The following is a 15,125-nucleotide window of genomic DNA, read 5'->3' on the forward strand; positions in this document are numbered from 1 at the left end:
GACTCCTTGGAACGTCTACCAGCCATTGAAGTACCTCTGTGAACCACTCTCTCGCGGGCCAGAGGGGAGCAACCAACGTCAACCTTGTCCCTTCGTGAGAGGCGAACTTCTGCAGTACCTTGTTGACGATCTTGAACGGTGGGAATGCGTACGCATCCAGGTGAGACCAGTCCAGTAGAAAAGCATCTATGTGGGTCGCCTCTGGATCTGGGACTGGCGAGCAATAGTTCGGGAGCCTTTTGGTCAACGAGGTGGCAAAGAGGTCTATGGAGGGTTGACCCCAAGTCACCCAAAGACTCTTTCACACGTCCTTGTGGAGGGTCCATTCCGTGGGAATCACCTGACCTCTCCGACTGAGACAGTCTGCCAAGACGTTCAAGTCCCCCTGGATGAATCTTGTCAACAGGGAGATGCCTCGATTTTTTGACCAGATGAGGAGGTCCCTTGCAATGACGAACAGTGTGGGAGTGAGTGCTTCCTTGCTTGGAGATGTACGCCAATGCTGTGATGTTGTCTGAATTGACCTCTACCACTTTGTTTCGAAGAATGCTCTCGAAACTCATCAAGGCCAAGTGAACCGCTAATAGCTCCTTGCCATTGATGTGCATGCTCTTCTGAACCGACGTCCAAAGACCCGAACATTCCCGACCGTCCAGAGTCGCTCCCCAACCCAAATCCAACGCGTCTGAGAACAACACGTGGTTTGGGTTCTTGACTGCCAGGGACAGACCCTCCCTCAGACTTATGTTGCTGTCCCACCAGTTCAGGCATGCTTTTACTGGCTCGGAGACCGGGATTGACACAGCTTCTAAAGTCTTGCTCTTGTTCCAGTGTGAGTCTAGATGGAACTGGAGAGGTCGAAGGTGAAGTCTCCCTAGCGAGACAAACTGCTCCAGGGATGACAGAGTCCCTACGAGGCTCATCCAACCTCTTACTGAACAACGGTCTTTTTTCAGCATGAGTCAGACTTTGAGCAGGGCTTGCTCTATTCGGGTGGCAGACGGAAAAGCCCGAAAAACTAGACTGCGAATCTCCATCCCCAAATAGAGAATCGTCTGGGATGGAATCAGTTGAGACTTTTCTAAGTTTACCAACAGTCCCAACTCCTTTGCCAGACCCAACGTCCAGTGAAGGTCCTGCAGACAGCGATGACGGGACGATGCTCTGAGAAGCCAGTCGTCCAAGTACAGGGAGGCTCTAATTCCCGATAAATGAAGGAATTTTGCCACATTCCTCATGAGCCTCGTAAACACGAGAGGAGCAGGGCTGAGGCCGAAGCAGTGCTCGAAACAGGTACACCACATTCCTGTAAACAAACCTCAGATACAGTTGAGAATCTGGGTGAATAGGAATGTGGAAGTACGCATCCTGCAGGTCGAGAGAGACCATCCAGTCTCCCTCTCTGACCGCTGTTAGGACGGACTTCGTGGTCTCCATCATAAATTTTGTTTTTGTAACAAAAACGTTGAGCGCACTGACGTCCAGCACTGGCCTCCAACCTCCCGTATGCTTTGGGACTAGGAAGAGACGGTTGTAAAATCCTGGTGATTGAAGGTCCGAGACTTTCACCACCGCTCCCTTCTCTAGCAACAGAGACACCTGGTGATGTAGAGCTTGTCTCCTTGACTCCTCTCGATACCTGGGAGAGAGGTCTATAGGAACTGTTACTAGAGGAGGTCTGCGTACAAAAGGTATTTTGTACCCCTCCTTGAGCAACAACACAGACTCTTGGTCTGCACCCCTCTTCTCCCAGGCCTGCCAGAAGTTGTTCAGTCTGGCCCCTACCGCTGTCTGAGGACGTGGGCAGTCAGACTCTGCCACGGGAGGACTTGGATCCTCTCCTCTTGCCTCTCTTTCCGTCGGCACGAGCACCTCCCCTGCTGGGAGCTCTGCCACGAAAGGGCGGGATAAACCTAGACGCAGGAGTATCGATTCTGGGTCTCACAACAAAAGATGAAGAAGGAGCTCCCTTGCGAGCAGAAGTAGCCATCAGGTCATGTGTATCCTTCTGTACAAGCGAAGCAGCAATGTCCTTGATCAGCTGTTGAGGAAACAAGGCAGCCGATAAGGGAGCAAAGAGAAGCTCCGATCTTTGACAGGGAGTAACTCCTGCTGAAAGGAAAGAGCAAAGGGTTTCCCTCTTCTTCAGGACTCCAGACGTAAAGGTGGAGGCGAGCTCATTGGAGCCATCGCGGATGGCTTTGTCCATACAAGACATGATAAGCACGGAAACATCCTGGTCGGCCGACGAGATCTTCCTGCTTAATGCTCCTAGAGACCAATCTAAAAAGTTAAAAACTTCGAAGGCCCTGTAAACCCCTTTTAAGGAGATGGTCAAGGTCCGAGGAGGACCAACAAATTTTAGAGCGTCTCATGGCCAGGTGACGGGGAGAGTCTACGAGGCTTGAGAAGTCACCATGGGCAGAGGCAGGGACTCCCAAGCCGAGAACTTCTCCCGTGTCATACCAGACGCTCGCTCTAGAAGCTAGTTTAAAAGGTGGGAAGGCAAAGGACGTCTTCCCCAAACTCCTCCTGGTAACCAACCAGTCGCCTAGTAGACGTAAAGCCCTCTTAGAAGAGCGAGAGAGCACTAGCTTCGTAAAGGAAGGCTTGGCAGCAGCTAAGCCTAGCGCAAACTCAGACGGAGGCGAACGAGGAGCAGCAGTAACAAAATGATCTGGGAAAAGATCCTTAAAAATCATCATGATTTTCTTAAAATCCATAGACGGTTGCGCAACCTTAGGCTCTTCCACGTCTGATAAAACCTCCAAAGGATTATCAGTAGGCGGAGGATCAGCAACATCCTCATCTGAAGGAACCTCGTCCGACAATTGACGAGTCTCAAGCAAGGGAGAGACCTGCCGTGGTGGCAATGCTTGACAAGCAAATTCCACACGCAAAGGAGCATCAGTAGCAGTCAAGGACGCTACGTCATGTAACTGCTTAAAGGACTGACCAGCAACAACAACAGGAGCGGGAGGACGCTCGACGTCAAGTCGAGACTGCCTTGACTGCCTAGATTGAGCAGTTAAAACAACCCTTGACTGCGGTGCTTGACTCTCAACGTCAAAACAAGGCAACTGAGCTGGTTGGCGAACGTCCTGAACGTCAACACGAGCATGCGGCAGCGGCTGAACGTCAACACGAGACTGCGGCAGTGGCTGAAAGTCAACACGGGACTGCATCGAGTGAGGCTCCAAGTCACGTGACTGACGTGACTTTGTAACGTCAACAGGAAGAGTAAAGGCTCGTTTGGGCGGCTGACGGCCAGGATCTCGATCAGCGTAACGGCGAGGATCATCGTGAACCTGCTCAACGGTATACTCCTCCATAAGGGAGGCAAGCTTATTCTGCATATCCTGCAGGACAACCCATTTAGGATCAACGGGAGTCGGTACGGGCCGAGACGATGGTAACGTCTGTGACGGCAAAACATTGCCTTTACTGAGACTCTCGGAGCCCGTGTTAAGCTTTCGTTTAAGCGGCGAGCAGTCTTCCGATGACTGCACAGGGTCAGAGCTGTCCCAATGGCTACACCCAGGACGCTGGACCTGTCCTGAAGGGACTGACTTCTGCTTTAAGGGTCTAGAAACTTTGCTCCAAGGTTTCTTTCGCGAGAAGCCTTCGGATGACGAGGAGAAAACAGCCTCGCTCGTCTTATGGTAGGGGAGGTCTTGACGAGACACGCCCGAAACCATAGAGGGAACGTCTGTTCGTTGGTTAGAGCCTCTCGTCCCCATAAGTCCTACGACATTACTTCTCCCTGGTGCATGGGAGCTTGAAAGAGGTCTCGGACTAGGAGAACGACAAGCACGAACAGACGAACCCTCGGTCGCAACACTAAAAACACTTTGCGCACTAATCACTTTATCCCCACGATTTTCCAATGTGGCACTCTGACACTTTAACACATTCACATCCGCCATGAGTTGATTACGGTCCGATGCCAAAGACTCAACTCTCTCGCCCAAAGCTTGAATGGCAAGCAACATATCCCGCATGGATGGTTCATGAGTGCTAGTAGAAGGTTCAGGAACAACTACTACAGGGGAAGGATTAGGTTCAGGGGCATGGGAGGAGGAAAAATCTAATGATCTAGAGGAGCTTCTCCTCACCCTATCTCTCTCAAGCTTACGAGAATACTTATCAAACTCTAGCCAGTCGAATTCCGAAAGTACCACGCACTCATCACACAGATCTCCTAATTGGCAGGTTTTACCCCGGCAATTAGAACACACGGTATGTGGGTCGAGAGAGGCCTTTGGAAGACGTTTGTTACAATCCCTAGCATTACATTTACGAAATTTAGGAATCGGAGAAGGGTCAGCCATTTTGAAAAGTCAAAGAAAATCCAAAAACAATCCAAAGTCATCAACAATAAACGCTATCCAAAAAAGGGTTCAAGAGTTTTAATTGAAGAGAAAAACACCTGCACTGCGAAAGCTCAAAACCAAAAAGAAGTACTTCACCAAGAATGACGAAAAACTCCAGGTCAACAGCGAGTAACGGAATCAACTTGTCGACAAGACCGACAGAAGAACTGAGGCTGTTTACATGTATATGCGGTATCTGGCTGATAGTCGGCGCTGGTGGGCACACCCGCAACCTTCATGGCGATCGCTCGCGAGTTTTTGTGTTTCTGTCGAGCCGTCCGAGACGTCAGCTATTATATATTCACCGGCTAAGTTTAATATTTAAAAACTATGTACACGAATATATACAAATAAAAATGAAACTAAGTTGACAAAATGTTGGATAAAAGCAGTCAACATGGTAGAGCTTACAGGCTATGTAAGGCTTTGTACCCTACAGGGTAGTGACTCAACTGAATGACAACAGTGGTTTTGAAAATTAATACTGTACCATAAAGATAAAGATAGGCATGGAAAACCAGCCTATTGATAAACTACGACATCCATGGCTCTTCTATTAAGCCTGCCCCATACAATTTATAAAAAAAGGGAGGGGGTGAATTAGTGTGCCTAAGACCCTGAGTGCAGCCTCATGCAAAAGAATTTGAACCCATGACAGTGGAAGGATATGGTGCACAGACAATGACACTACCTAGGGTAGTGGTCTGATTTTATTGTGTCCTCAAGGTACTGGTTTGATTTTAGTGTGTCCTTCTCTAAGAGGAGTTACTTACTACAGCTAAGGTCTCTTCTACCCATATAAAGTTAAATGTAGAGACTAAATTACAGTAAGTAACTAGAGTGAAGAATTGTTTAGTGTTGCCAGGTGTATGAGGAAAGAGAAGAATGTGTTGAATAGGCCAGAATATTCAGTATGTGTAGGCAAAGAAAAAAAGGGATTTTGACGAAGGAAAAATCTATTTCTGGGAAGAGACCTGTGACGCCCGGTGAAAAGAAGTCCTTCTTTACACTTTTCTGATATAAATCTTCCAAATATATCAGAGAAAGATAAAAGCATGGAATGCAGAGGTTACCACCCTCGCGCGAGCACCTTGTGGGCGTCGTGTATACAACAGGGGTGTGTGAAAACCACTATTCACAGGCTGTCTTCCATTTAGATAATTCCTTCATCAAAGGGAAGGGCCGTAACAGGCCCTAGAGAATACAGTTGGACCACGCCACCGACACCTAACACGCGCGCCCTCTAAGACATCCTTCTGTTTTGGACTTGCCCGCATAGTCGTATTGTTTGTGCTCTCGGTGTTTTTTCCCGTGTTTGTCGTTGATTCATCATGACTGACGCTGCTACTTCACCTTTACCAATGTTATGTACCATAGTTTGTTTTGACAGCTTTTTTCAGTACCGGGCATTTGTTCTCTTTCCAGTAATGTGGATTTTAATTTTGGGAGCGGCTTGGCCTTCCTCGGTGTCGGCAGCCATGTTGGCTTTGTTCCCTTCGCTAGTATTTCAAGTTAATATTGCCCATCTGGTACTCTGTCATCTAGGTTATATCACTTACGTTTTATGACCATAATTATTATCATTATTTCATTATCGCTTTTACTATGGTATTTTTTTGCTAGCAAGTCCAATTTGGACGAACGAAGAATAAAGTTTTTGCCTTTGTTATAGTTTAAGTACACGCCCCGGGAAGGTAGTCTTTTTAGACTATCTTTATATTTATTTGTTACGCTGTCGTTATTCTTCGTTCTTGGATATTACAATTTTATTATTCTTATATCATATTATTGTGTGCTTTTGGTTCTTGATAATGTAACCATGAGAGCGTGAGCATGGAGTTCTCGGTTTCTGTTACTACAATTACGAGTTACCCTTTCTCTCGTTTTCTTTCTTAATCTCGAGTAAGGAGAGGTAGATTTCCTGTTTTCCGTTTTATACGATCACGAGTTATCCCTCCCTCCTCTTCTTCTCCGGGTTTAGGATATTACGTTTGATGGTATTTACGTTTTATTGATGTGGTTACTGTTAATATAGCTAGCATTATCAATAGGTTCCGTTAGTGTACGAGTCATTATTTTGGGATCGCTTTATGCCGCCACCCGTAGTTCCGTTCTCTTCAGAACGTTCACCGCCTAGTTATACTCCGCTATAATGGATACTCATTGGGTTGGGAACTAGTCAGATATTGGAGTGCAACGGTGAAACCCGGCACTCAGACTCCGGCTTCGGCCTTATGCACACTAACCTTTTTCAACGGTGAAACCCGGCACTCAGACTCCGGCTTCGGCCTTATGCACACTAACCTTTTTCATGATTAATCACAATTTCATTATTACGGTCCTTTTTCACTAGATCTCCGGCTTCACCGGAGATCACACAGTCGTTCAGCATTGAGGTTAACATTATCTTACCGCTGATGTTCACGATTTCATTATTACGGACCTTTGTCACCGGATCTCCGGTCTCGCCCCAGAAATGAGCTGTAATAACAGAGGGATACAATGTTTTACTATCTGGCCACTCAAAGGACCCAAAAAGTACAATATATCAATGGAAAGCTAACCTACTACCTACAAATAAGAAGATGCAAGAAAAAAATGTGGATCCTGAGAAAGACCTACGAGCGTACACATTTCAGGTCAATCCCTTTTAAGTAATAATATAATTTGTCTCAATGGATGTTTCGTCTCGAGTACATCTTAACTACCAAAAATTCTAACTGCAGCCAAGCATCCTTCTTTCCCCAAATCCATAACATTTAGATTTATGCAAGTCTTGGAGTCTCTTAACACCAGTGGAGAGTCATCCAACATTGATGTTACTCATTCCTTGCCTTTACACTATTAACTTAGTTTCTTTATCTTTATCATACATTCCATTTAATAATTCAGATTTTTGTTTAGAATATACTGAATTTTTACTATAGCACAATGAAGCAGCAAATATCTGGAGACACATAGTGGTACGTATTTCTAAAATATTCCATTCCATAATTCAGATTTCTATTTAGAATATATTGAATTTTTACTATAGCACAATGAAGAAGCAAATACCTGGAGACACATGGTAGTACGTATTTCTAAAATATTCCATTCAATAATTCGGATTTTTGCTCAAAATATATTGAATTTTTACTATTGCACAATGAAGAAGCACATACCTGGAGACACATGGTGGTACGTATTTCTAAAATACTGGACATGGCCTGTTCATCCAAACTGTTCACTTACTGACATCCTAGACTTCTTATACTTTTGATACTTTCAGATAAGGGGTTACTGAACTGGAGATCGACCTGAAAGTCACTGAATGTTCTCATTACCTAGATAATTGCATTATCAATTACAATGTGCAATTGACAGTTTGAAACAAACAAAACCACCAGAGTCTCGAGCACTCAAAACCACAAGAGTTTCGAGCATACAAAAAGTTTCCAGCTTAAAAAACCACTTGGAATTTCAAGCATGCAAAACCACTTGAAATTTCAAGCATATAAAGACCCCTTGGAGTTTCAAGCATATAAAGACCCCTTGGAGTTTCAAGCATATAAAGACCCCTTGGAGTTTCAAGCATATAAAGACCCCTTGGAGTTTCAAGCATATAAAGACCCCTTGGAGTTTCAAGCATATAAAGACCCCTTGGAGTTTCAAGCATATAAAGACCCCTTGGAGTTTCAAGCATATAAAGCCACTTGGAGTTTCAAGCATATAAAACCACTTGGAGTTTCAAGCATATAAAACCACTTGGAGTTTCAAGCATATAAACCACTTATAACAGAATTTGAGAGCAATTATAGGATACTGATATACTGTATAACAATTACATAATACACAAATTGCAGTGGAAATTCATATAGAGATGATGCAAGACATCTATACCTACTCCATGATAAAGCTACTGTAACATATAAGGCTTCCAAAACTAAAGATTACTACTTAGCTACATTGTCGTTACCTTCCCATCGTCTCACTGCCCAACATTTTTTTTTTTAAATGCTGAAACAATGGGAGTTTCCCTTTAGTAGCACCTTGATGAAGAATTGCCTGGGTCATATGGCCCAAAATCCGTAAGTCACATGTCCTTAAAAGATTACGTCTTCTGATTCTGATAAATCTGTAAAAGAAATTAAATTCCTACAGATCAATTATTTTATCAGTCCCTGAACAATCAAAATAGTACTTTAGCTTTACAATTTATAATTTTCTTTTATATTAAGCTACATTAATGATTGAATTACAAAGTTTCAGCAATTTTCCCTTTTAAAATGAAAAGTATGGGTAAACGTAGCTTACATTATGTTGCTGAAAACTAGTCAAGCAATACAATTCCACAATAGCTTTCTTGTGTTATGTGCCAAATCCCTCTACTGAAAATTCCTAACACAATCTTAATATATTCTATAAAGACACTGTAAACACTGGCACATCATGATATAAATCTACAAACTACATGATACAGTACCACATGTAACCAGCAATGGTGAAAGGTAAAAACTAGGATGCAACAGACGTTCTAGAAGATTTCGTTCAATGCAGTTCCCTGCGAGTGGGACAATTACTTACACATCTTTGGTGTCTGTTGATTATTTATAACTCCTCTCAGACTTCACGATTATCAACGGACACTGACCGAGTTTAGTGAATTTCGCAAGTCTTTTTGCCTGAAAATAAATTGTCAACATGAGAAATTTTATGGATCATTATTAACAGCAGGTAGGCTAATATTGCTGCAATAAAGGTTAGTTAACATGTGATAGGTTTAATTTCACATCTAGGCTACTGTGCAAAAGAAAAAATACAAATTTAAAAATGTTCCAACAACTTACACTAATATTTCAGGCGTTGCAGAACTTTCCACGGAATGAAACTTCACCTATTTGTTTGTATATAAAAATGTTTAGCTCAGCACACAAGTTTACCTGCAAGGAGCATATAAATGGTACTCAAACTTGAAAGGAGTCACCTAAAGCACCTGGTAAGAGTTACTAAAGCTGATGTAACACACACTGTACTGTACTATATTTTTTTTTTAAATTCACTGTACTATATTTTTTTTAAAAAACTTGACATCTTGGCAGCCAGGCCTATCTATGCCAAACAGCACAGGTCACAACTTTCCAGTTTCCAGATTTTTTATATATATATATATATATATATATATATATATATATATATATATATATATATATATATATATATATATATATATATATGATATAATTTTGCACATTTTTACGTGAATCCAGACATTAATATATCAAAATATATATGGCTTATTTGAATATATATATATATATATATATATATATATAATGTTGACATTAAACGGATTTTGACGTAGGAAAATTATTTTTGGGCGAGATAGCCATGTCATCCTGATGGAAGGTCCCTTCGGCAGCTTCCTACTGTATAATATTTCTGGGAGTGATATTACAAGAGAATTACAGTCAGGTATCACAGGGTTCTAACCCCTGTCACGACTATCCTAAGATGTGTATAATCAGGGATGTATTCGTAGATAACCATAAATATCTGCACCCCTAATAGACTTAACCCAGTCAAGGAAACTAGGGGGAAGGATAAGTGAGGAGCCGTTACATATCCTTTCCCCCCATGGTATTCCCGTACGTCACTGATGACGTCATTCCTTTGTTCGCAGCATTTCTACATTGTACGTAGTTTTTCGAGTGCACCTTTTTTCACCCTTTTTGGAGTAATTCCTCGCGTGATGGCTTCCTCTTTGTCGTCAAAGTTGAATACCCTCTTCTTTTACAGTTTGAATTAGCTGTAGGTGTTTTAGATCCCTCGGGGAGTATGATTTCCTGATGAGCCAATCCAGTGCGCCATTAAACATTTCAAAATTACCTTGCATGGTTCATTCAAGTTAGAGTCAACAGTAAGAGGAGGCGGCGGCGGCAGGAAAAGGTGGAGGCAGCGGCAGGAAAAGGTGGAGGCGGCAGCAGGAAAAGGTGGAGGCGGCAGTGATCATGCAAAGTATGTATTATCTAGCCAGTTATGGTGTGTGGTTTGTTAATTGAATTGTTAACTAATGTTTGAACCCATTTAGAAAAAAAAAAAAAAATTGTCGTGGCAAAGGCAATGTAACCGACACCAAGATGTCCAATAGTTGTATGCTACTACTGTCACACAATAGCAAAAGAGTGAGCATGTAGCCCAAGGCAGCACTACCAATAACTGCTCAAAGATCTAACATACTACTGTATTTGCCCATAATACAAGGCGATCAAAATAACACATTAACACTTGCAGGTTAAAACTTTGCTTCAGATCAAGAGGAATTCTTATAATGTAGATTGCATTAGGTGCTTAAAACCAATGGATTACTCATGTTACATCTTTAAGGATTATAGGCCATCATGAATGGCAAGGTAAGGTTAACAACCAAGATAATGCCCTATTGACTGACCATATTACAATATGATCGGCAACCAAGCCTGTCTCCACCCTAGCAAGGCAGGACCAGGGAGGGCTAGGCATTGGTTGCTGGTGACTCAGCAGGTACATTTATAGGCTTCCCCAAAACCCACATCCTTAGCCAACAAGGATGGCGAGGTTGCACACTTAAGAAACAGTTTGAGCAGTACTCAAGACCACAGTCAGGCGATCACCAGGCAGGATAGTTTTCGATACGGTAACAGTCATCAATGTACAAGATTACACACAGTAGTTGATTGTTCTAGTGTTACCGAGGATAACGTTTGAATACCACGATTGTGCAACATTACACAGCATTAATTTCTTCCTCATGAAAAAGTCAATTTTAATAGTTCTCACTTATATGGCTAAAAGTTCTTCATCCTTGAGAAGATTTTATTCCCTAATCCAACTAATTTTATATTCTAACCACAGAAGTATATATGCCCAAAATATTCTATACTGTATACTACAAATTGTCTGACAGTTTCTATAAGCCTAAGCTATGGAATTATGGTTTACCATAAATCCTCTTGCACTTTCAATTTCATTTATTAATGACCTTCAATTTTGTAACATCAGGCAGAAAAATGAGTATGTCAATGCATATCACCTCCACCAAGGAGGTATTGCAATAGTCTATTTGTGTCGGGACATAAGCTTGGACAGGATTACGTCAAAATGCTAGGTGGATTTTGATAAAATTTTCACCTAAGATGGACCTAGGGACATGGACAACCCCAATAACTATAGAGTTGACCTAAATTCTAGATGCAGATTTGCATTGCGTGTGTTCCTGTGGACAGGATTAAGTCTAAACTACTCTAAGGATTTTGACGAAGATTTCAACACTGGTAGATAATAGTTCATGGTCAACCCCATTGAAGTTTGGAGTTTATCCAGATCCGAATGTACATTTTTCGTAATTTCAAAGATACCGTCAAAACTAAAATGGATTTTGACGAAATTTTCACTACAGATAAATCTTAGGTCGTGACCGACTCCATTAAACTTTGGTGGATGTCAGAGCTCAAATTGCTTATTTCAAGTACTGTACTAAAGAAAACTCACTAGCAACAAAGATTTAATGCTCTTGCAATAAGTGGACCGTTGGGAGGGGTTTAGGTTTTAAGTGGCCTAAAACCAAATCAGGTGCCGCCTTGAAGAAGAGAATATCCCTCCACTCATTAGAGCGGAGGTAAGGGGCCTTCGGATCCGAGTTGTTCTTGAACCCTCTTACCCAAGTGTGAAGGGACCGCTAAAAGAACACACGGTCGTCATCTGAGGTATCCTTCGAGACCCATCCAGAATGATGCAGGTCCTTGCAAACACTGCAATCCTGAGGGTACCAGTACGAGACTAGACCCTTCATCCTCCGAAACTTCGCATGTGTGTGCAGCAAGTACCGTGACCGCAAAGATGCCTCACGGTCCTGGCACAAATCTGCTCTCTACAGTGGATCTCCGTCATAGACACCGCCTGTTAAGGAGAAAAAGTTTAAACGAGTACTTGGTTCTCTAACAGTCACCAAAAGCTGAAAGGAATGGGTTAGTAACATTTTATGCTGACAAAGGAATAGTAATCCCAAAATAGTGTGTAAATGCAGTTAGTGGGAAAGTAGAAGATAAAGTAAAAAATGTCCATTCTCCTATTAAGGATGTTAGATTGGAATAAATAGCCTCCTTAGAGTCAGTGGCTACAGGCCCAAAGAGGGAGGGAAGGGGGGGAGGTGTGCTCAAGGACGGAACCGTCGGTCTTATATCTCCGCAGAGAAATAGCCAATTAAAAGAAAACGGTACGGTTAAACTTAATAGTTTAAGCAATCAACGCATCGATTAATGAGCAACAGTCTATAGCAACCCAAGGGCTATAATGACAGGTTGATAACCTCCCTTAGGGAAAACCTGGGATAGGGAACTAGCCTATATTTATCACTGGTAATAGTATAGAACACCACGCTCTACATTTACTCCAATATAATAGAATCTTGCAGCTCTCACCTTCTTGCACAGTAATTAGGGGGTTAAATTCTGGGAAAGCAATAATTAGCTAAATATGTTGAAGAGGGGGGAAGGGGTTATAAAAAGAAAATAGCTGTTTCCTCACTAAACGACTTGGAACTGACATGTCAACATCGTCAACCAAGCAGAATTTGTGATGCCAGCGTACATAAACAGAAGTTCGTGATGCCAGCGTACATTTGATTTACTGTATATTCAAAATATACTTAATTAAAAATGGATTGATTACTCAAAAGTGTCCTTAAAATATGCAATTTACAAATAGTGACACTTTTGAGTAATCACAATTCTTGATTAAGTATATTTTGAATATACAGTATATCAAATGCACACTGGCATCACGAACATCTGTTTATGTACGCTGGCATCACGAACATCTGTTTATGTACGCTGGCATCACGAACATCTGTTTATGTACGCTGGCATCACGAACATCTGTTTATGTACGCTGGCATCACAAACATCTGTTTATGTACGCTGGCATCACAAACATCTGTTTATGTACGCTGGCATCACAAACATCTGTTTATGTACGCTGGCATCACGATCTGTTTGGTTGACTATGTTAACATCAGTTCCATGTCGTTTAGTGAGGAAACCGAGCTATTTTCTTTTTATAACCCCTTTTCCCCTCTTCAACATATCTTGCTAATTATTGCTTTCCCAGAATTTAAATAACCACCTAATTACTGTGCACGAAGGTGAGAACTGCAGGATTACATTCGTCGTCGTCGGCGCCCACTCGTGTCCGAGTATTGGGTTATGTCATTATCCATCAGCCTCCTATCTATGAGAAAGAGATGAAGAGGGGTGGAGGAAACGACAGAATGCCAGTAGCTGGGTATATTGTTTTGGGTGGTCGTGGCTTTGCAACGGCCACGCACACACACTTGGCCCACACCGTTTTCACCGCGGCTCAAGACATAGGAGACAGGCAGCTTCTCCGATGTTGGTTGCATCGGGCTGCCGGGTTCTTGTTATGTCAAGGACCGCCTTGTTGCCTGCCCGACAGGCATTGCCCTCTTCCGCCGGCGCTGGGAAGCTCCGCCGTTGGGAAGCTCCGCCGTTGGGGTCTTGTTTGGTTTGATTTTGGAGTTTTCCTTCTCCTAGCCTTTGCCTATCTTAAATAAAGGAGAAGGCCTATAGGGGGGTCCAGTCTTGGTCTGGTCTCTCAGTACTGACCTTAGCAGTATGGTTGAGCCTGCCAGGGTGGATAAACTACCCCACCGACATTGCCCAGCCCATCATCGAGACACTCAAGCCCCTCTACTGCAGCAAAGTGCTGGACCATCAGAGGGATTACATTATATTGGAGTAAATGGAGAGTGTGGTGTTCTATACTACAGTATTACCTTATCACCCATCCATCCAATCCACACCCTCAGAGGGGAATGGGCAAATTAATAGAAAACCAATAACCATACGTAGTGGTTATTTCCATGCTGGGGCCTGGAAGACCTTTCGTAAGAGGGATTCCCAGGCCCAGCATACATAAAGAAGCCTCAAAGTTGGAGTAGGGCCTTTATGTTGATCAGTACTTTAATTCACCAACAGTCAGTAGAGAACCCACCTTAGGTTAGGTAAAGGTGTCTCAAATAAAGGGGACAGAAAGGCATGTGCACTAGAAGTACCAGCGTTGCCGGAAGTACCGGCAGCGCTATGGGGGTAACGGCATTGCCACCAGCGTCCTATGTGCCTAAGGCGCCTGCACAGTCATCCACTCCCAAAGACTAGTACAAGCTCCGCCGCCAGTAACGGCAACGCCGTCAGGGGAAACAGTGTCCATAGTGGCAGAGATAATCGGCAAGGGTTTCTACAGAAAATACCGTGCCGTAGGTGAAGGCAGTGTCGCCAGTGGCAGCACTGCTGTAAGTAGCGACATCGCCGGTACAGGTACTGTAGGATAGTATGCCGTTAGGTGGCGGCAAAGCTGTTAGGTACCGTCACTGCCGTCAGTCTGATAGCTTACCCCTCAAGGAGAAGCATGCTGACGGCCATGGAGGGTCAGATCCCAGAGGGCACCAACCCCCACGATCAATAAATGCAAATACACAGCAGCATAATGATCAAATTCATGCAATGTCAGTCCCGGAAAGGCTAGGATATAAAGAGGTGACGGCATTGGGTAGCTATACCCATGCATCATATGAGCATTCCTCAATCTACAGAACAGAGGCAATGGCAAAGAAGTCAGGCTCAGAAAGAAATATGCATTCAATCTGAGGATTATCCAAACAAGGAAATGTCTCTAAGACAGACACACTAGGCCGCCGCACACTATATCCCAGGAAAGGTT

The 15,125-nt window shown here is 43.2% G+C and overlaps 1 long non-coding RNA gene across 6 annotated transcripts in view; it reads right to left on the reverse strand.

Annotated features, from left to right (window-relative positions):
* Positions 1 to 15,125, reverse strand: part of LOC137657647 (uncharacterized) — a 46,083-nt gene that overhangs the window by 26,296 nt on the left and 4,662 nt on the right. For 3 of the 6 annotated variants that reach the window (XR_011047178.1, XR_011047176.1, XR_011047177.1), the window contains exons 2-5: positions 9,200 to 9,292; positions 8,937 to 9,034; positions 8,329 to 8,487; positions 7,535 to 7,669 (exon numbers count right to left, since the gene is read on the reverse strand). This is a non-coding gene — a long non-coding RNA (uncharacterized lncRNA). The remainder of the gene's footprint in view (positions 1 to 7,534; positions 7,670 to 8,328; positions 8,488 to 8,936; positions 9,035 to 9,199; positions 9,293 to 15,125) is intronic. The other 3 variants (XR_011047174.1, XR_011047173.1, XR_011047175.1) reach the window with 1 other exon arrangement.

The sequence above is a fragment of the Palaemon carinicauda genome, chromosome 18, assembly GCF_036898095.1.
Source record: "Palaemon carinicauda isolate YSFRI2023 chromosome 18, ASM3689809v2, whole genome shotgun sequence".
Lineage (NCBI taxonomy): Eukaryota > Metazoa > Arthropoda > Malacostraca > Decapoda > Palaemonidae > Palaemon > Palaemon carinicauda.